Source organism: Odocoileus virginianus, chromosome 7 (assembly GCF_023699985.2).
Source record: "Odocoileus virginianus isolate 20LAN1187 ecotype Illinois chromosome 7, Ovbor_1.2, whole genome shotgun sequence".
NCBI lineage: Eukaryota > Metazoa > Chordata > Mammalia > Artiodactyla > Cervidae > Odocoileus > Odocoileus virginianus.
In genome coordinates this window covers 30,174,966-30,195,828 of record NC_069680.1, presented here as the reverse complement: position 1 = coordinate 30,195,828, position 20,863 = coordinate 30,174,966, and the positions used below count along the sequence as shown (strand labels likewise).

General features: G+C 43.0%; 1 non-coding gene across 1 annotated transcript; it reads right to left on the bottom strand.

Moving 5' to 3' along the window:
- Nucleotides 1–574: 574 nt before the first annotated feature.
- TRNAC-GCA (transfer RNA cysteine (anticodon GCA)) lies at nt 575–646 on the bottom strand. Its single transcript has one exon. It is a non-coding gene; the product is annotated as a tRNA-Cys (tRNA).
- Between the last annotated feature and the right edge of the window lie 20,217 nt (nt 647–20,863).

Below are 20,863 nucleotides of genomic sequence, written 5' to 3'. Positions count from 1 at the left end.
GCCACCCTCCGTGTGTGACAAGATCCAGGTTTTGAAGGACTGTGGACAGCTTCAGTCATGAAGCCCAAGACCTGTGAGACTCTTGGTGTAACTAGAAGGTAACTGGTCCCTGCACAGAACTCCTCCCTCCCCTCCCACCACATGTATATGTGCATGTACACACACACACACACACACACACACACACACACACTTCTGAAAGGCAGGTGTCTGGGTGGGCTGAGTGCCTGGGTGCTCTGCTGAAGTGGGTGAGGAGAGAGGTCTTAGCACAAATCCCTCACTGCCTTGGCATTCACAGACCTGGTTTTCCTGCAAAGATTCCAGCCCATTCTGCTGGGGCAACCCGATGATGATCTTATGTCTTCAAATGCAGGCTGATATGCCTGCCTGGGCAGATAGCAATTTGATTTTGGACTTGCTTTGCCATTACATATAAAGAAAGTCAAAGCGAAGTCGCTCAGTTGTGTCCCACTCTTTGCAACCCCATGGACTGTAGCCTGCCAGGCTCCGCTGTCCATGGAATTTTCCAGGCAAGAGTACTGGAGTGGGTTGCCATTTCCTTCTCTAGGGGATCTTCCTCGCCCAGGGATCGAACCCGGGTCTTCTGCACTGCAGGCAGACGCTTTACCATCTGAGCCACCAGGGAAGCCCTATTCCATATAAAAGGAAGGTTATTGTCTGGTCTTCTCCTTATCGAGTAGTTGGAGAAAGACACAGGAAGCAGTAGGGTCCATCATCACACACATCTGGTTCTAGAGGCAGTAGGTCCCTGCTCACTGGGATGCCCCATCCTGGAGCCTGCCAGGTCCTGCTTGAACAGCCGTGACTTTTGTAACAGGCTTTTGTGGTTTAGTTTCCCTCCTGCCAAACACTGGTAATGAAAGTGAAACCGAAAGTCTCTCAGTTGTGACCGACTCTGACTCCACGGAGTATACAGTCCATGGATTTCTCCAAGCCAGAATACTGGAGTGAGTTGCCATGCCCCCCTCCAGGGGATCTTCCCAACTCAGGGATCGAACCCAGGTCTCCCGCACTGCAGGTAGATTCTTTACCAACTGAGCTACCAGGGAAGCCCAAACACTGATAATGGGACACATTTGTTTTCTGATTAGCCACAGAATTTTGTGTTTCTCCACCTTTCATGCAATCATCTAGTCCACAAATATTTTTTCAGTACTTGCAAAAATACCAGCGTTGTGCTAGGTGGGGGGATGGTCTTTAACTCCCAGGGCCAGAGGGAGATGGAGGAGACACAGGGAAGACCCTCGGGGCCAAGTTTCCCAGCAGGTGGGGGGCACCTTGCCTTCAGGTGAGCAGCCTTTATGACCAAACAATGAGGCATTAAGTTACACCCAGTCACACAGGAAGAAGGTTACCTCTGGGTCCTTTCTCTCTGGATCCTCAGTGACAAAGAGAAAATCTATTGTCTGTTTATTCCTGAAAATGGATTTTTGCAGCATCTCACTGTAATTTTAGGAACACTGCTTCATTTTCGTTTGCAGCTAGAGATTTATTTGAAAAGGTGATCTGGATTACCCATGAGTCATAGTGATATAAAGGGCTTTTATTTTTGAAATAAATATGAGCGAAAAAAATATGAGTCCCTTTCTTAAAAGAATACTAGAAAATAGAAGCTGAGTTAGGCACAGACGTGGAAAGCTATGGGGGAGGTAAGGTGTTAGATGTTGTTGGGTTTTAGGATGGGATGAACCACTTTGGATGTGAGAGTTGGACTATAAAGAAAGCTGAGCCCCAAAGAATTGATGCTTTTGAACTGTGGTGTTGGAGAAGACTCTTGAGATCCCTTGGACTGCAAGGAGATCCAACCAGTCCATCCTAAAGGAAGTCAGTCCTGGGTGTTCATTGAAAGGACTGATGCTGAAGCTGAAACTCCAATACTTTGGCCACCTGATGCAAAGAGCTGACTCATTTGAAAAGACCCTGCTGCTGGGAAAGATTGAGGGCGGGAGGAGAAGGGGACGACAGAGGATGAGATGGTTGGATGGCATCACTGACTCAATGGACACGAGTTTGAGTAAACTCCGGGAGTTGGTGATGAACAGGGAGGCTTGGCGTGCTGCAGTCCATGGGGTCGCAAAGAGTCGGACACGACTGAGCGACTGAACTGAACTGAAGTGAACCACCTGGTTAAGGAAATCTGCCCAGAGAAGGCGCCATTCAAACACGGCCCCGGAGGAGAGCAGGAGTGCTGGGGAAGCGTGGAGGTGGGGCAGAAAGGTGGGGCAGCAGGCCCCAAGCCAGACACAGGGCTGAGGGCTGCAAGCATGGTTTTAAGACGTGGTTGAGGTTGGGGTTCTGGAGGGCACCGGCTAGTGGGGAGTTGAGTGGGAGGCGCGGGTCGGGGGCAAGCATGCTGACCAGGGGTCCATGGAAGTGTCTCAAGCAAGGGCCGCCCTGAAAGCTACTCTGCCTTTGCTGCTGCTCCTGGTGGTTGGGGGTTCTCCTTCTCTGGAAGATTCCCTGGGCTCAAAATTCCATCTGGCTGGCACATCCCGTGGCTTCCTTTGTCTCCCTGGAGGGAAGCAGAGGAGGGGAGTGGGGTGACTGACAGGTGAGCCCGGAATCTTAGCACACACACATCTTTACGATCCCAAGTAAGAAATCGAAATGTGACCATTTCCATTCCCAGGCCTTCTCATGGGAGTTTGACCTGGACTCAGTGCCCGTTTCTAGAGCTGCTGAGATGCTTCACGGCTGTGCTTGGGCTGTGAGTGAACGCACTCCTTGTACCAGTCAGCTTCGGGTGCCAGATCTAGACACCTGCAGGCTTAAACAACACAGATTTATTCTTCCACAATTTTGGAGGCTGGAAACCTCAGGTCAGGGCCTGCCAGGGCTTGGATTCTGGTGAGGACTCCCCCCTCGGCTTGCAGACAGCCTCCTTCTCGCTGTGCCCCTGTGCAGAGAGGCCTTTTAGGCACAATCTACTTTCCTCTTTTGAAATGCTCATGATCCACTATGCCAAAGTATTTTGCCAGAACACTGACCATGGCATCTGCCAGGTTCCCCGCACCCCTCCACCCCCAGCTGAGTGTCTGCTCTGAGCCTCCCCCTGGGAACACGGCTTTCTCTGTCCAATCTGCTTTAGGCTACAGTCTCGGAATGAGTGGTAATTCTGGGTTCACCGAGTTCTGCTTCTTAAGTTGGAAGTGGGCTGAGTGGCCTCAGAAAGTCCCAGGTAAGTGTGGAGGATTTCTTTCAATTATATGCAAATACAAAAATGTCTTTACTGAGACTAAAATCCTTGCTGGTTTCAGAATTGGCTAGAGCAGTTTGGTTAAGTATGAAATGTATGGAGAAGTGGAATAAAATGACACAGGGGTGGTTGGAATGTGTTCTCATGAATTTAGAGATAGACAAAATTCTGTAGAACCAGAGTCAACATTACACAGAATTTGAGCAGACATATCAGTCAAAATTCCAATAATGCCAATAACAGTAACAGATCTGTTGAGGTCTTACACATTGGAATGCTTTATATGCATTAGTAAAATATATATCTTCTGGTACGTATTTCACTGTGTATGTGGGATTTGCATTTTAGAAAACTGAAAGGAAACCATTGGACATTAAAGGGAATAATACATTTTCATCACATAAAGTAAATGATTAGAATAGAAAGTCCTTACCACTCACCAGGATTATCCAAAAGATTGGAATTCGCAGAAGGCTCCTGTTTTCAAGTGTTCCTGACAGTATACATCATTGGTAAACATTTGCTGTGACGATGCAGGGCAGTGAACTGGTGGACCATCCACACAAGCTCTGCAGGGTTTTCCTGATAGACCTCACCCAGCAAGACCTCACTCTGTGCACGTTGTTGTGACCGGAAGAGAACAGTTTGTCCATCTGTGCTTGGCATGGAGTCCAAGTCTCCACACGTCACCAGGGAACCTGATGTGACCTGTTGCATCCAGAGGGGTGGTACCTAAGCCTCTGTGCGTTCTCTGTGCTAATCTGGAGATCGCGAAACCGGCATTGTCATCATGACTTTTGGCCAGGGCTTCCCTTGTGATTCAGAGGTGAAACACGCAGGCTTTCTGCCATCTAGCAAGAGCCCAGGCTCCTTGTTTAAGAATACATGTAAATCCATGGCTAATTCATTTCAATGTACGACAAAAACTACTGTAATGATGTAAAGTAATTAGCCTCCAACTAATAAAAATAAATGGGAAAAAAAAATTAAAAAAAAAAAAGGCAAAAGCCGTTTTAAAAAGTGTGTGACTAGAGTCCTGAGTGTGGTGAGCTGAACTGGTAGAAAATAACATTCAGCTCAGTGTTTTGGCAAGGATTGGGATAGTGAGACAGACACGTTTGTTTACCTTCCCAGCTAGAAAAGACACATGTAGGTCGGCAGCCAAGAAGAGGAGGGTAGAAATGGGGAATAGGGAACAGGACTTGGCTCTGCTTATATTGATTTTGGCAAAAACGCCACGTGAAAAATTATGCCTCAGATAAAAATAAATTATAATCTACAAGTATTTGAATGAGAAGGGTTCCCTGTGAAAACTTAATAAATGAATGCTAATTCAGTTACCAATTTGTTGCCATGAAACATAACCATTCGTGTTATTCCGTGGAGCTTGTTTTGGAAAAGATTGCATAACCCATGAAGCAATTCTTCATAAAGTGCATAAAAGTGTCAGCTTATGTATAATTTACACAGTGAATGTTAGTTATGGTCTGTTTAATAGTATTTAATGCTGTCCTATGACATCATTCTTTCATTTACCAATTGAAAAAAAATAAAAAGACCCATCAAAAACACTTTATAGAGTCAGAAATATGCTTATTGAATTTGATAAAAATTGTGGAGGACAATAAACAGATTCACTGGGGGAGGGATCTTGAAAAGATTTTTGGAAAGAGTTATTGTGCAAATGCATGCTCACTATTTACTCTATACTTATTTTAATCATAATTTACTAACTGGATATGTGTTATCTAATATGCTGCTAACATGCCTTAAGCAATTCATTTTGCCGACAGCATAGTAAATTGCCATATAGCCTTGGCCCTTTATTAGTAGCAATGATTAAATCCAATTTTCGTTGTAGTTACTACATTTTCTGCACTGCCTACGGGGCATCCCTGTCGGGGGGTGGGGGGAGGGAGAGGAGCTGCTGCTTGTATCCTAATCTCTCCCTCTTTTAGCCCCAAATCCATTCTGTACCTTTCAGCAGGATATACCTACGTCTGTTTACACTATTTTTCTATCTTGTAGGATATTTTTAGTGCTGCTTGAAAAAGCAGCTCAAAATGTTTGAAAACTGTTGAATATAATATAGTCCATGATCTGTCTTTATGCTGTAAAAGCATTGAATTAAAAAAAATCTACCCCTTCCTCTGTGTGTGTGTGTGTGTGTGTGTGTGTGTGTGTGAATCTTATAGGAAGCCAAGGATTGACTTCATATATTATGGGACCAGAATATTCTAGTATGTTAACTCTGGGTGAATTCTCATAGGGTATGTAACTGTATTATTTAACTCAGCAAAGCAAGTCGGGGTACAATTTGTGTGAAATGTATTATAGAAAATGAAGTTACAAACCCTCACATGTCATGAACCCTGGCACGCGTTGCTTGGAGTTCCACTGGATGGGAGTTTGCATAATTCAGCTTTGAGTTTCCACGCTCTGGGTTCACACGCTACACATGTGCACTGTGTCTCAGAACCTCATTTTATTTGCAAATGGATTTCCTGGCTCCCAAGTTTGGGTGTGATCCAGGGGTCCTCAATGAGTCTGCAAGGAGTATTTTTGTAAGTTTTGCCTGAGCATTGGTAGGACGAGATCTCAGCAAGCCGACAGTTTGGACTGAAGCCCAACCCTGTGCCCACCCCACACCCCGCCAGGAGGACTCTGGGCCCCTGCGCCTTGTGGGTCAAGGGGCGCATGCTTGGGAAAGGGGCAGGCTGGTTTCCCAGCCAAACGTCACCATGTGGTGAGTGGGCTTCCGTACTGCTGCTTGAAGGGCCCTCAGCAAACACCCTTCAGCAGCAGGTTGGGGGTCGTCTTCCGTGGGATGGCACCCAAGTGTTTTGCATGAAGGATTTCAACTATCTTTCTTTGCCCAGGGTACGGGGTGTCCTTTGCACTAGGGAGACGGAAACAGACACACCCCAGCAGTTTATCTCCTGACCCTGGTGGTGCCGTGTTCCAGGGCAGCATGCTAGTGAGTTTCACCTCTGACCCTCACCGCCTACTGCGCATCTCCTGAAGCACATGCTAGGCCGAGATGGCATCTGTTGTCCCCGCTCGTCCACAATGCCTCCTTATAAAAGCCTGGGCAGGAGCCCCTGGGTCGTCCCGGCCTCTGGCACCTCTCTGCACATCTCCTTTTGCCCATCTCGCTCTCTCTTTCGTCTTCCACCCAGTGCAGGCACGCTGCACCTGCTCAGGGCTTCCCAGTTCCTGGAGAAGGTTCCCTCTGCCCTATTTCTCACCATGACTACTCTGGGCTCCTCCTGCCCTTCCTTCTCTCTGATCCAGATGCTCCAGTACTAAATGCCACTCCTTCTTGGTCCTGCTGAGTGCAAATTTGGAAAGTGGGCTAATGGGGGATCCCGAGTTAATGGCTTTCCCTCCCATGTAACACTTTTCAGACAAGCTACTCTGGCCCAAGGGAGGGAACGGAGAGGTGGGATTTCTGCTTTAGCATCAGGCCTTGATCGAAGATGAGGTTTTGACAAGGAGGCCTTTTGAGGCTTTGAACTCAAATCCTGGAGGCAGCTGCCCTTCTCTGCCACTGGGACAGGGGCAGTGGCGGGGTGGGGGAATCCTCTGACTCCTCCCTCCCCCCCCACCATTACATCTTCTCGTTCTGGGTCCTGGCTTTGCATGTAGAGTTTGGCCAGGCTCTGGATGAATTTTCAACTGGCCGCTGAATACCTCTGGCTTTGGGACCTGGGGAAGTCTCCTGTGTTTCCTCATTTATAGAGCGGATAGTTCTGTGGGCTTCCTGCGGGGGCGGCGCTGCAGAAGCGGCATCCAGGACTACAACACAAGCATGTCCCAAACTGCAAACTAGAGACTGGGAGACTACGGGTGATTTTATTTTGTAGGCCAATTCATCAAGGAGAACTGGAGGACAGGGAATGCAGAAAAAGCCTTAGAATATGCACCCCACGATGGCCTGAAACATTCGCTGGTCTGCCTCTGTTGAGGTTTTGGCTCTGGGTGAGTGGAGGACCACTCTGTGGTTGACCAGAAGGAAATGAGGTGGGCCAGACCAAGAGAAAAGCTGGTGAGGAGGAGACACCAGATGGGGAGATGGGAAGACCTGTCTGTGTCCGGGGCTCACATGTGGGGCTGAGAACCCACTTTTGACCCCCCACCCCCCCCACTCCTTGGTTTCAAGGCCTCTATTCTGCCTTCTTTAAAATGCCAAGACAGAGCCTCTCCAGAGACTGTCACAACCACATGGGGCGATGGATTTCTTTTGGGTAAGTTATCGGGAGAGTTTCTGAATCCACTTGATAATTTTAGAGAGAGCCTTAGACAGACACACAATTTTGTGAGTCTGAAGATACAGTCTCCCTGATGCCACCTCCTACGAACTCAATGCTAACAGGGCTCATCAGCCTCTTTGAATTAAGGTAAATCCAGGTCATACAGAAAATCCAAAAGGGAGCCCGGCTCCTTTGTCATTTTCACATGTCTTCCTTCTGAAGATCAAAGCTGCTGTCCTTTGGAGAGATTACTTGACTAATTGTGTAGTTGTAGCTTAGACTCAATGAATAGTTAAATGGTTTTTTGCTGTCAAAATTACACCTTCTCCAGGAGTTGGAAGGAACAATGGCTCTGGTTGAGTCTGGTTGCTGTAATATTGATATCCTTCATGAATAGTAAAAAGATTGCTTTTTTTAAAAAAACCTTTCTTGGTTAAATTGATCCCTTTTCTTTAGGGACTTATAGAAATGGGTAGCCCGTGAAAACAGCCTAAACAGTGGCTGTTGGGGATGAAATGGAACTGAAAGAAGTAATTCCTCCTGGAAATCCTCGAAGCAGCGGGGAATGCTCCAACACATGAGGTTCATAGAAACTTCAAATGCTTCATCTTCTTTTTACCTGTGCTTAGAAGTTAAAAATGTTGTTCAACAATTTTTTTTTTCCTGCCCATTTTTTTTTTTTAATCCCCACTCCCTCTGCCGAACAAAAGCATATGATGGTTTTTGGTGAGTGGGGTCCTTTTGTTGTTGGATGTTTAGTTTCACAGTTTATCCAGAATCACCTGATTAACAAATTCCTAAGATAGTAATTCATCTAAAACGAAACCGATTTCCCAGGAGCTTCCCCAGAGAATCCCCGTCTCCCACTGGCCTGGTCAATGGCAAACCCACCTTATGCTCCCAAACAAAAACAAGGGCACAGAGACCATCTCGGTGACACAGGATGTCAGCGTTGCTTTGGGGAATGGGCTGCAAGATGCATTTACCCAGCAAAAGAAGAGAAAGGCATTTTGTTCCCCAACGTTGAAAGGTAGACAACTAACGGCGTATTTTTAATTACCTGACTGCTTTAGCACGGAAAGTAGTCAGTTTATAGTTACCTTCAATACGTAGACTACAAATTATTAGTGCATGAAAATGGTATCCAAGTTCTGTGGCTGGGTCTAGTAATTTTGGATATTTTCCATGCTATTACTGCCTGCTCCATATACCTTTACTGGTTCTTTTTGAAATTAACTTAATGGCACTCTGCAGAAATGGACTGCCTACTGAGAGTGTGCACTTGCCTGCAAAGATGGACTGAGTCCCCACTGAGAGGCACTGATTTGGCACAAACGGAGAAATGCTTCAGCATTAATTTACTTGAGTATCAAATTATTCAAAATAAATAATTAAAGGCTTTTTAGGAGTCGGAGTCAATATTTGCTTTCAATATTTTGGATCCATTAACACATATCCCATATTGAGAAAGGCCGGGGGCCCTGCCAAGTTCTGCCAGGCAGCGGTACATCCCTCAGATTGCTACAGGTTTTTCCCTTCAGGCATTAGATGCTGTTTCTCTGCCCCTGCAATTCCTCTGCAGGCCCTGGTACGCTCATCCGGCGAGTCTCCCCTCCCAGTTGCGGCGGGTCTAGTGGAGTCTGATGTCCTTCCCTTTTTGCTGCCCGGGAGCCTGCAGCTCTCCTCCTCCAGGCGGCGTTTCTTTGGAAGGACAGGGTCCCTGGGGAGAGAGACATGGGCACAGGAGGCCTCCTCAGAGGCTGGTAACCGCAGTGCGGCCGTGTGGGGAGAAGAGCCCCCAGACGCTGCCCCCAGAGCAGCGGTTTGACCCAGGCCTTGTCAAATCTGAAGCGTCTCCCTGATCACCTGCCCTGCCCTCTGCTGGAGGCCTGTCCGCCCTCCTGCTCCGTGTCATCCTCAGCTTGGAGCTTCCACCACGGTTTGAAGCCTGGGAACAAACAGTAGCCCAAGGACAGTGCAAGAGGCCACTGAGAGCGGTCTCAGTTTGGGAAGGACGTGGCCATCCTTCAGCTCTGTCCACTGAGTGTGTGTGCCTGCTCACACGCGTGTACGCACAAAGTGGTCCAGGGATTGACATCCGAGAGCATCGTCTTCTTACATGATCACTTGGGGGACCAAGCCTGTGGGACTGAGTGGTCTCTGAGTGTCTCCGGTTAACCTATGTTCAGCTTGTGAGAAGGCGATGAGTGATGTGAATATCCCTTTAATTTCTCTCCCCAGCTCTCTCCCTGTCTCCGTCCAGAAGCAAGCAGGGACCCACAGAGTCGCAGAGAGAAGAGGAAGCAGTTAATTCTACCAAGGGCTCTCCACTCCTTCCATAAAGGCAAGGACGATTTCCATTTGAAAGGGAGAACTGTTAATGAGCTCCGTTCTCCTAGCCTATCACCCCACAAGCAAAGGGCTGCTTTGAAGTCAACATGGTCTATTATGGGTGAAATAAACCCTGCAGAACAAAGGGCAGTTCAAGTACAGACTTATAGACGCTAATGGCACACGCTCAACCCCACTTCAGTTCCGCCGGCTGCTCTAGGCTGAGGCCGCCTTGAGTCCCGCGGGAGGGCACCTGGTCCTCCCCAAGCATCTCTGCTCCTCTGGGACCTGGGGCCCCAAACGCAGGCTTCTCATTGGTGGAAAAAGTCCATCTCTCATTTCGTTCAGGTTTTAGAGAGCTGTGGGTAAGGACTTTTAAAGGTTTTATCAAAATGTTTTCCTTTTCAAGTACCCACAGGGGAAAAGAACACAGTTATAAACATGGTAGACTGGCCTTTTTGGCTGCATCTGAAATGAATATTTTCTGCCTATAAGTTCAGCAAATAGCACTGAGCGGCAGTAATTGGAGAACATGGTCTAAATTCCCTCCTCTTCTCTGAGCAGGAGGGATTTGGCTTCAGATGTTAATCATTTTAGGCATGGATTTCATTGCTATTACACGACAGTACTTGGCTGCTCCGAAAGCAGAGGAATACACGATGCTTTTTACACAAAATGAGGAAGAAAGTGGGATTCCCCCATCACAAATCTGGGCTGCAGAGGATGAATCGGTCTGCTGAAACGTGGCCGTCGCGTCCCACCGTGGCTGACGGGCTGAGGTCAGTGCCACGTGGGCACCCACAAGCACGTGTGTGTCCCTGCATGTCAGCACGGCTTCTAACACACTTGCCTGTTACCTTGTTTGTGCATGTTTTTCTGGAGCAGTAAGACTGACCCTCGCAAGGCAGGACAGTTTTGAGGATTAAGTTGGTAAGAGGCTGGAAGAATAATTGATGTGTCATCTTTTAATTGGCATTAAAAAATTGAACTCACAGCATTGTCAATTACACACCCTCTTAAATTATACATTGAAGAGAGGCATTAATAACCATAACGAGAAGGGAAGAGGCGGGTAAATCACTTGTAAACCAGTGTGTGTGGTGGTGAAGCTAACATGGGATGTGAGGAACACGGACTTGTGAGCTCTCCTTTTACGGTATGCAAATGATGTTCTTTAAAATTTAGGACGTGTTTTAGCAGCACATTGGAAAACTATACTAGCTAGCATTACTCTAGCATTACTGGCGTGCTGTGATTCACGGGGTCGCAGAGAGTCATACACGACTGAGCGACTGAACTGAACTGAAGCACTACTAAGACATTTCTCTTTTTCTAATATTTCATCTTCTATAACTGTACTTGCTTTATTACAGCACGCCTTGTCTTTTATCACGGGGTCCCCGGTCTTCGCCTCCCAAGATTAAGCAGTCACGTTTAAGCATCACCTCGTCCCACTCCGGGCATTTAACGAGCATGAGACTGTCCATGACGTTTTTGTGCGTCCAAGCCTTGTGCTTGTATCCAGGCCCCCATTTGCTCACCTTTCATCACGAACTTCTCCCACCTTGTCTATTCCTCATCACCTCTCTCCTCTTAGCCCGAGGTTCCCTGAGGTCCCCACCATGAGCACCGCCCATCTTCATGCTCACAACATGTAAGCTCACTGTGTTTCTCCTTGTCAAGACGTGAAATGATACCAGACAATGGAAGCCTTTCTCATACTCCTTTACACTCACCACTCTGCCGAAGACAATCACCATTCTGACATCTCTCATCACAGTTCAGTTTTACCTGTTTTAATACTTCCAGTGTGTGAAATTATATTCCATCCACTCATGTATATTGCATCTGGCTTTTTAGCTCAACAACATTTCTGCAAGATTTATCCATGTATATAGCAATACTTTGTCCTTTTTCACTGCCATATAATATTCTACTACACGGACGTATCACAATATTGTTATGTGTCCTACTGTTGGTGGATATCTGTGGGTTTCCCCCAAGTTTTGGTGATTGGAAACAGCACTGCGGTACATGTGGGCTTCTCTGGTGATTCAGACAGTAAAGAATCTGCCTGAAATGCAGGAGAACCTGAGTTTGATCCCTGAATCAGGAAGATCCCCTAGAGAAGGAAATGGTAACCCACTTGCCTGAAGTATTCTTGCCTGGAGAATCCCATGGGTAGAGGAGCCCGGCAGTCTATAGTCCATGAAGTAGCAAAGAGTTGGACACAACTAAGGGACTAATACTTTCACTTTTTCACTGTTGTGTATTACATATATGCATATATTGTGTAATTGAATATGCTTGTGTGTCTAGATTCTTTGTTCTGTCCTTCCATCATGCGTTTTCATAATTGATTTGGGAAATACATTTTTCTCTCATTAAAGTCAAATATATTTTTTAACTTCAAGATTGTCCTTTCATTTCCATATAAATGTTAAAATCAGTTTGTCAACTTAACACACAAAATGCCTTAGGATTTTAAGACTGGGGTTTTATTGACTCTCTAGGGAACTGACATAATTACACACTTGAGTCTGTTCATCAATGCTCATGGCATATATATACACTCATTTCAATCTTCTGTAATTTCTTTCAGTGATTTGCTGTTTTCTGTGCAGACACTGTACATCTTTTGTAGATTTATTCCTAGGTATGTGATTCTTAATGCTATTATGAAAGTGATAGTGAAAGTCACTCAGTCATGTCTGACTCTTTGCAACCGCGTGGACTGTAGCCTCCCAGACTCTTCTGTCCGTGAGATTTCCCAGGCAAAAATACTGGAGTGGTTTGCCATTTCCTTCTCCAGGGGATCTTCCTGACCCAGGGATCGTACTCCGGTCTCTCTGCATCTCCTACATTGGCAAGCAGACTCTTTACCACAACCACCTCCTGGGAAGCCCTACACCAACACTGCATTCCTAAAATAAACCCCACAGAAATGTGATGCTTTTGTCTTTTTGTTTCATAACAGATTTGGTTTGTTAATATTTGGCAAATTTGCATCCAAGTTATTAGACCTGTACTTTGTCTTTTTCATAAGGCCCTTAGTCAAATGTTGATGTGAAGATTATACTGGTTTTGAAAAATAAATTGAGAGAGTGATTTCTCTTTTGCTAAGATTATATTGGTTTTGAAAAATAAATTGAGAGAGTGATTTCTCTTTTGCTAAGCTTTGAAAAAAAATTAAGATTTGCACCATTTCTTTCTTAAAGACTCAGAAGAATTCACCAAAGAAGTCATTTAGATGTTGGATTTTCCTTTGTGGGATGTGTTTGAACTACAAATTGAATTTTTTTAAATACATATCAAGCATTTCAGATTTTCTATTTCTTCTCGAGTCAGTTTTGTATGTTTCAGTGATACATTCCATCTAAATTCTCCCAATGTATTGACATGAAATTGTTCAGAATATCATCTTAACATCAATAATATATACGCTGATGGCCTTTTTTGTGTTTGTTCCTGGTATTAGTATTGTTACCTTCCTTTTTCTTGATCAGTCTCACCTCATCTCTGTGTATATTTTGTTAGATTTTTCAAAAAGTCAGCTTCAGACTGTGTTTATTTTCTACTGCTTTTGTTTAATATTTAGCTGGTGTATGCTCTTACCTTGCTCTTCTCTCTCTCTCTGCTATCTGAAATTTGCTACTTAACCCAGTATTGAATTCTTAAGTTCTTTTTTCACTTCTTTGGGCCCAATTTACTTTTTATTTTTAGGGTCTTGATATGAGTATTTAGGACATCAGTTCTTTAAGTATCTTCTGTGAACCCTGGGGGTACACGGGGAATTTAGGTGCCCAATGAAGTCAAAAGTATTTTCATAGTAGTACTAAAACAATACAATATTCATTACCTTTTTACTGTGTTGTTATTTTTTTAATTGATGATGCAAAACTAACAGTGAATAAAGTTATTGGTGCCCTTTGGATTAGCATAGTAACACCAAACCATATTAGTAGTCATTACATACCTTAATGTCGCATACTTTCAAACAAACTGATAGTTTCACTTAAAAATATATTTGATGAGTGGTAAAAAATAATAATTTTATTTGTGTTTTAATAAACATTTTGTATGGCAAAATAAGAAATATGCATAAAGTGTTTCTATTGAACACTGAAGTCTAGTAATTAACTCAAAGGAGAATACTTTTGTGATTGCTGGCGATACAAAATGAACTAGGCCCCTTTTATTCATGAATTGCTATTTTACTTGAAAAACTGACAGACAAGTTACAGTTATTCCAAGTTGGGTATTTAACAGAACGTTTTTCAAAAGAATAATAAAATAAATCCGTCATTTCAAGGAAAATCACTGAGAATATTTATTGCCAATGATAAATTTCAAGCTTTTAAGCAAAACTGAAAATTTTGGAAGACTTGCATTCACCAATTATTGGTCCAGCATGCTTGTTTGCCTGGAACTGTAGAGTTTCCTGGGATGCATGAATCTCAGTGCTAAAATTGGAATAGTCCCAGGCAAACAGAAGGTTGTTTCTACTAATAGGACCTTGATAGTTTTCCCATACCTTGAGACATTTATAATGAGATGGGTAGAGACATTACTGAGTATAATTCCAAAATATTGTATAAGGATGATGTGTTGATATTTGCAAGATCTGCATAAACTCAGTAAATGAATATTTTCCAAATGACTATTGTATGCTCATGCTAGTTACTTCCGTCGTGTCTGACACTGTGACCCTATGGACTATAGCCCGCCAGGCTCCTCTCTCTATCGGATTCTCTAGGCAAGAATACTGGAGTGGGTTGCCATGCCCTTCTCCAGGGGATCTCCCCAACCTAGAGATATATCCCACAACTCTTATGTCTAACCTACATTGTCAGGTGGTTTCTTTACCACTAGTGCCACCTGGGAAGCTCCTGATTATCGTATAATGCTGTAAAACTACGTGTGAGTGAAAGATCCCCTCAATGTATAAGATAGACATGGATTCTAGTGTAACAGACTAGAGAAAATGCATGCACATCAGATTTCACCTTGCAATTAAACTATAAGAAATTACACCTGACAAATTTTGGTGTAGTATCAAAGTAGACCTATACAATTACCTGACAAAGCTATTAAAATACTGTTTTATCCAACTACATAGCCATGTGAAGATAAATTTTCTTTATGTACTTCACCCAAAACAAAATATCAAGACAGATTGAATACAGCTGCAAATATGAGAATAAAGCTGTTTTCCATTAAGCTAGGCATTACAGAAATTTTCAAAAATGCAAAACAATGCCAAACTTTTTACTTAATATTTTACTTTAGAAAATTTTTTTCTAAAATGATGTTATAAATGTTAATATGAAATGGATTCATTATTGTTACTTAAAAAGAATTAAGAAAAAAAATTTTAAAGCCTAGTATTAACTTAGAGTATGGTAAATAAGAGTTGATATTATTCACATAAGCAAGAATTATTTGGGGTCCTCAATGATTTTTAAGACTATGAAATAGTTTTGAGACCAAAAAAGTTCAAGGGCATTTGGCTTAGATCATAATTTTGCAGCCTTTACACATATCCAAAATGTGCATTTAAGGGTATACATATCTTTCTAGGTACTACTTTATCTGAAAATTTCAGTAAAACTTGTTTTCATTATTATTCAGTCTGGAATTGACATATATATACTATTATGTATAAAACAGACAACTAATCAGAACCTATATTGTATAGCTAGGGAATGCTATTCAATGCTATGTGGTGCCCTAAATAGGGAGGAAATCTTAAAGAAAGGGATACATGTTTAAACATAACTGATTCACTTTGCTGTATGGCAGAAACCACACAACACTGTAAAGCAACTGTGCTCCAGTAAAATTTAATTAAAAACACGTTCTAATTTTCATCATGATTTCTTCTTTGATTGTACATTATTTAGAATCACATAGCTTAATTTCCAAATAACTAGGAAGGAATTTTTGGTTATCTTTTAGTTATTGATTTCGAGCTCAATTCTACTCTGATCGTAGAACATATTGTATTGAGGCTTGTTTTATAACCCCACATATATTCTAAGAAATGTTTTGTGTGAACTTGTAAAGAATATGTATTCTGCGGCTGTTGGGTGTAGTATACTATGTATGTCAAACAGGTCCAATTGGTTACCCATGGCTTTTACTTCTTCTATAGACTTACTGATTTTATTTTTTCTGCTCATTCTATCGTCCACTGAGAGAACAGTATTAAAATCTCTAAGTAAATTTGTGGATTTCTATGGTTTTACTTTTACTTCTGTTGTGTTTGCTTTATATATTTTGAGGCTATTTTACTAGGTGGAACACATTTAGAATTATTTTATCTTGTTGTTGAACTTTCCCTTTAATCACTATAAAATCTCTCTTTATTTCTAATAACATGTCTTGTGTTAGAGTCAACTTTGTCTGACATGAACATAGGTACTGCAGTCTTTTGGGGGTTGATATTTGCATGAGATCTCCACTTTCATTCTTTTCCTCTGAACTTGACTGTATCCTTACTAATAAAACAAGCAACATCTAGCATATTTGAGCAGCATGTAGTTAGGCTTTACAAATTCATTTAAAAGATTATATGAGTCTTTCGATTGGGGTATTTACTTCACTTATGTGTAATGTAAACTTTGGTGCAGGGATTAAATTCGATGTTTTATTCTTTAGCTTTTACTTGTTCCTCTATATTCTCTAGCCTGATGCCAAGAATAAAAACCTTATTTATTCTTCAAGTTTTTACTCTCTATCAGATTACTGGTTATCTATTCTTTTATTTTTTCTTATGGTTATATGCTCTTTTATTTTTTTCTCACAGTTATTCTCATGGTTATTGTTTTTTGTGGGTCTCCGGGTGACTTTCATATTCTTAGCTTATTAAAGTCAATTCAGATTAAACCTTTTATCATTTTTCCGATAATGCAAAGACTTTAAAACATTTTAATCACGTTGGTTATGTATATTTCTTTGAGCTGTGTGGATATTTTAACAGTATTAGTTCTCCTAATTTGTGAGTGTGGGAGCTCTTTCCATTCATTTGTGTCTTTCTTTGATTTCTTTCATCAGTGTCTTCTAGGCTTCAGTGTCTAAGTCTTTCACCTCCTAGGTTAAATTTATTCCTAGGTATTTTGTTATTTTTTGTGTCATTATAAGTGCTATTGTTTTCTTAATTTCTCTTTCTCTTTGTTATTAGTTTATAAAAATACTGTATAGTACTTACAGATTTCTCTATCTTGATTTTGTATCCTGCAACTTTACTGAAAGCATGAATTAGTCCTAATAGTTTTTTGTGGTGTCTTTTGGTGGTGTCATCTGTAAACCAGAAAGCCAGGAGAAAATGGAGAGAGATCTTTTAAATGCTAGAAGAAAGTAATAGCTACTCTAGGAACTTATTCTCATTGAAGTATCTTTTAAAATTAAAGAACACATGAAGTTTGAAAAATGAGAATATGTATTTATAGTACACCCATACTAAAGGAAATATTAAAGCGGATTTTTAAGGTACAAAGAAAATGCTAATGAGTACATTTACAGGGACTTCTCTAGTGGTCCAGTAGTTAAGACTCTGTGATCCCAATCAGGGGCCATGGGTTCGATCCCAGGTCAGGGAACTCAATCTTGCATGCCACAACTAAGACACAGCACAGCCTAATAAATAGATAAATATGTTGAGCTTCCCAGGTGGCGCTAGTAGTAAAGAATCTGTCTGCCAATGCAGGAGACTTAAGAGATGCGACTTCAATTCCTGGGTCAGGAAGATCCCTTGAAGGAAGAAATGGCAACCCACTCCAGTATTCTTTCCTGGAGAATCCCATTGACAGAGGAACCTGTTGGGCTAGAGTCCAGGGGGTTGCAGTCAGACACGACTGAAGTGCGCGTGCGTGCATCTGCAAACAGGGAGTTTTACTTCTTCCTTTTTAACACGAGCATCTTTTATTTATTTTCCTTGCCTAATTACTCTGGATAAGAGTTCCAAATCTATGTTGAATAAAAGTGGTGAGAGTAGGCATCTTTGTGTTTTTACTGGTGTTAGAGGAAAAGCTTCTAGCTTTTCACCACTTGAATAATGTTCGTTGTATAAGTTTTTCTAACGGTCTATGCTTCTTTAAGCACTACTGTGAACCTACTCATTACCATTTTATTTGTACCTTAATAATCTACTTTAATATTTCTTTTAGTATGCGTGTGCTATAAATACATATTCTCATTTTTCAAACTTTATGCGCTCTTTGTTTTTAAAAGATACTTCAATGAGGATAAATTCCTAAAGTAGTTAGTACCTTCTTATAGCATTTAAAAGATTCCTCTCCCTTGTCTTCTGGCTTTCTTCATTTATCTTGAAAACATCATAGTCTATCTTATTGTTTTTGCTTTATTTATCCTTGGTTGCCTCTGCTGTTAATTTTTACCCTGTCTTTGGTTTTCAGTTTTGGTGTGAAAATCAAAACCATATTTATCTTTTTTGTGTTTATCCTTTCAGGGACTTTGTAGAGTATCTTGAAACTCTTCTGTCAGAGTTGGAAAAATCTCACCCACTATCTCTTCCAATGATGCTTTTATCTAACCTTTCCATTAACCATATGTTAGATTTCTTAACCCTGTCTTCATATATCTCTTAGGTTTTCCTGGGCCAATTCTGGATCTTTCATATTGATCTATCATTATTTCACTTATCATCTCTTCTTCTGTATCTAACTTTCATGTAAATCAATTGACTAAACTCTCAAGTTATAAATTGTATTTCACCATGATTCTTTGTTATTGATCCCAGTTTTCTGACAAAATTCTCTATTTTCATTAATTTTCTCAAACATTATTATAACTCCAGTTCATATCTGGATCACCTGTGAGCCTGGTCCTATCTTCAATTGTTTCTCTTGATTTTTATGATTTATTCCTACTGTGTGTCTCATTGGGTAAGTTTTTATTTGACTGTCAAGACTCCATATGATAATATACGGCCACTGGATGACATTGCCCTTTACTTCTTGAGGGGGATAGAGTAGGGAAGATGAGCTTGACCTCATGTAGTCTGGTTTTACTTTGGTGAAAGGGGTGATCTGTTGAGGCTAGTGAAAGTGAAGGTCGTGTCTGACTCTGTGACCCCATGGACGTCACAGTCTATGGAATTCTCCAGGCCAGAATACTGGAGTGCGTAGCCATTCCCTTCTTCCAGGGGATCTATTGAGGCTAAATCGTGTCCAATTCTTTGCGACCCCAAGGACCGCAGCACGTCAGGTTTCCCTGCCCTCCACTATCTCCCGTGTATCCATATGGTTTGCCCTCTTTCTGGGCTGCAGTGTTTCAGAAATGTCAGAGGAGAACCTGAAGTACTCACCACGCCCCCGCCCCTCCTCGGGGAGGTCTGAACTTCAGTTTTTGTCTCTCCAGGACTCTGTGTCTGCCCAAGTCCCTGCTGAGCTTTTAAGCCTCTTAGCAGCTGCTTCCCTCTCGGTATCTCCTCCTTTGCCCTGTGTTCGCATTCACTGCTCGGTGTTGACAAGTGCCCTGGGGAGAATTGGGTGCGGAACACCAGCGCTGTCTTCTCTTGGGGTTTCTTTTACACTAGAATCCTGCCCTCTCATTTTCTGGCTGTGCTGCATTCCAATTGTCGTCTTCTCAGCCCAGTGAGACTTTTCTGGGCTACACTTTTCCTTTCAACTCTATTTCCTATGCTGTAAATTGGCAAATACCCCACTGGGAAAAAAAGCATCGGTGAACAGAAGACTCACCCCAGTGCCTTCCCCTTCCCTCTGAGATTTCAAACCCTCAAGTCTTGGCTGTCTTGATTGGCTTCCAATGTCCTCAAGCAGATTCTTTTTTTCTATCCAGCTTTTAGAGTTGTTCCCAATAGCAGGGTCCTCTCTCGTTGCCAGAAAGGTTTACTTCTCTATAAGGGTTTCCCTAAAGCCCCCTGAAGCTGTGCTTCATGCTCAATCCTGCACTCAATCACTACTTGGCCTTTTGGCTAAGATCAAACTTAATATGGGGGCTTCTCAGATGGCACAGTGGTTAAGAATCCACCTGCCAACGCAGGAGATGCAAGAGACAGAGACGCAGGTTCGATCCCTGGGTTGGGAAGATCCCTGGAGTAGGAAATGGCAACCTACTCCAGTATTCTTGCCTGGAAAATTCCATGGACAGAGGAGCCTGGTGGGCTGCAGTCCATGGGGCTGCAAAGAGTAAGGCATGACTGAGCACACACATATAATCCTGGGGGGCTGCTACTGGACTTGGGATGCTCTTGGGGGAGCATCAGCTGGATTTGCCCTGGTGCTTGACATTGTGGTGGTCATATCCTGTTTGCTTTTCTGTGGATTCTGTGTTGCTGATGGAAGTACCATTCAATATCCTTAAAAATGCCTAGTTAGGGTTACCTTCATCTCTCAAACAGGGGCCAGTTTATGTGGGTGTCATAGCCTCTATCTTGGAGAAAGAAAGGCGAATTGCAAGAATTTCCCCTTGGAGAATTGGATCTGGAGACATGCGGGGTACTGGGCACATTTTGTTGCTCAGTTGCTAAGTTGTAACTGACTCCTTGCGACCCCATGGACTGCAATATGCCAGGCTCCCCTGCCCTCCACTCTCTCCTGGAGTTTGTTCAACTTCCTGTTCATTGAGTCAGTGATGCTAGCTAACCATCTCATCCTCTTCCTCTGCCACCCCCCTCTCCATTTGCCTCCAGTCTTTCCTAGCATGTGGGTTCTGGCTTAGATGGGCACTTGGCAGGGTTGCCAGCCAGATGTGTGCTGGCTTTCATAGCCACCCAGTGGCCTCATCTTTTCCTTGGACTGGCCAACCTCTGTTCCAGGATGCTTCTGGTAAACCCCTGTGCTTAATGCTGCCCACGTGGGAGAGAAAGAGAAAGCAGTGTCCTCAGGCAACTGGTGCCTTTGGTCCCGGGCTCATCTGAGAGGCCAGTCTGATTTTAACAGTGCAGCATCTCAGTTATCTGCCTTGAGTTTTAGCTGTCAAAACAAACCAGTTCTGGGTCATTACCCCACGGTGCCAGCCAGAATTATGATCCTGGCGGGTTCTCCCTATATCCTTGGCTCCCAAACAAATAGGCCCC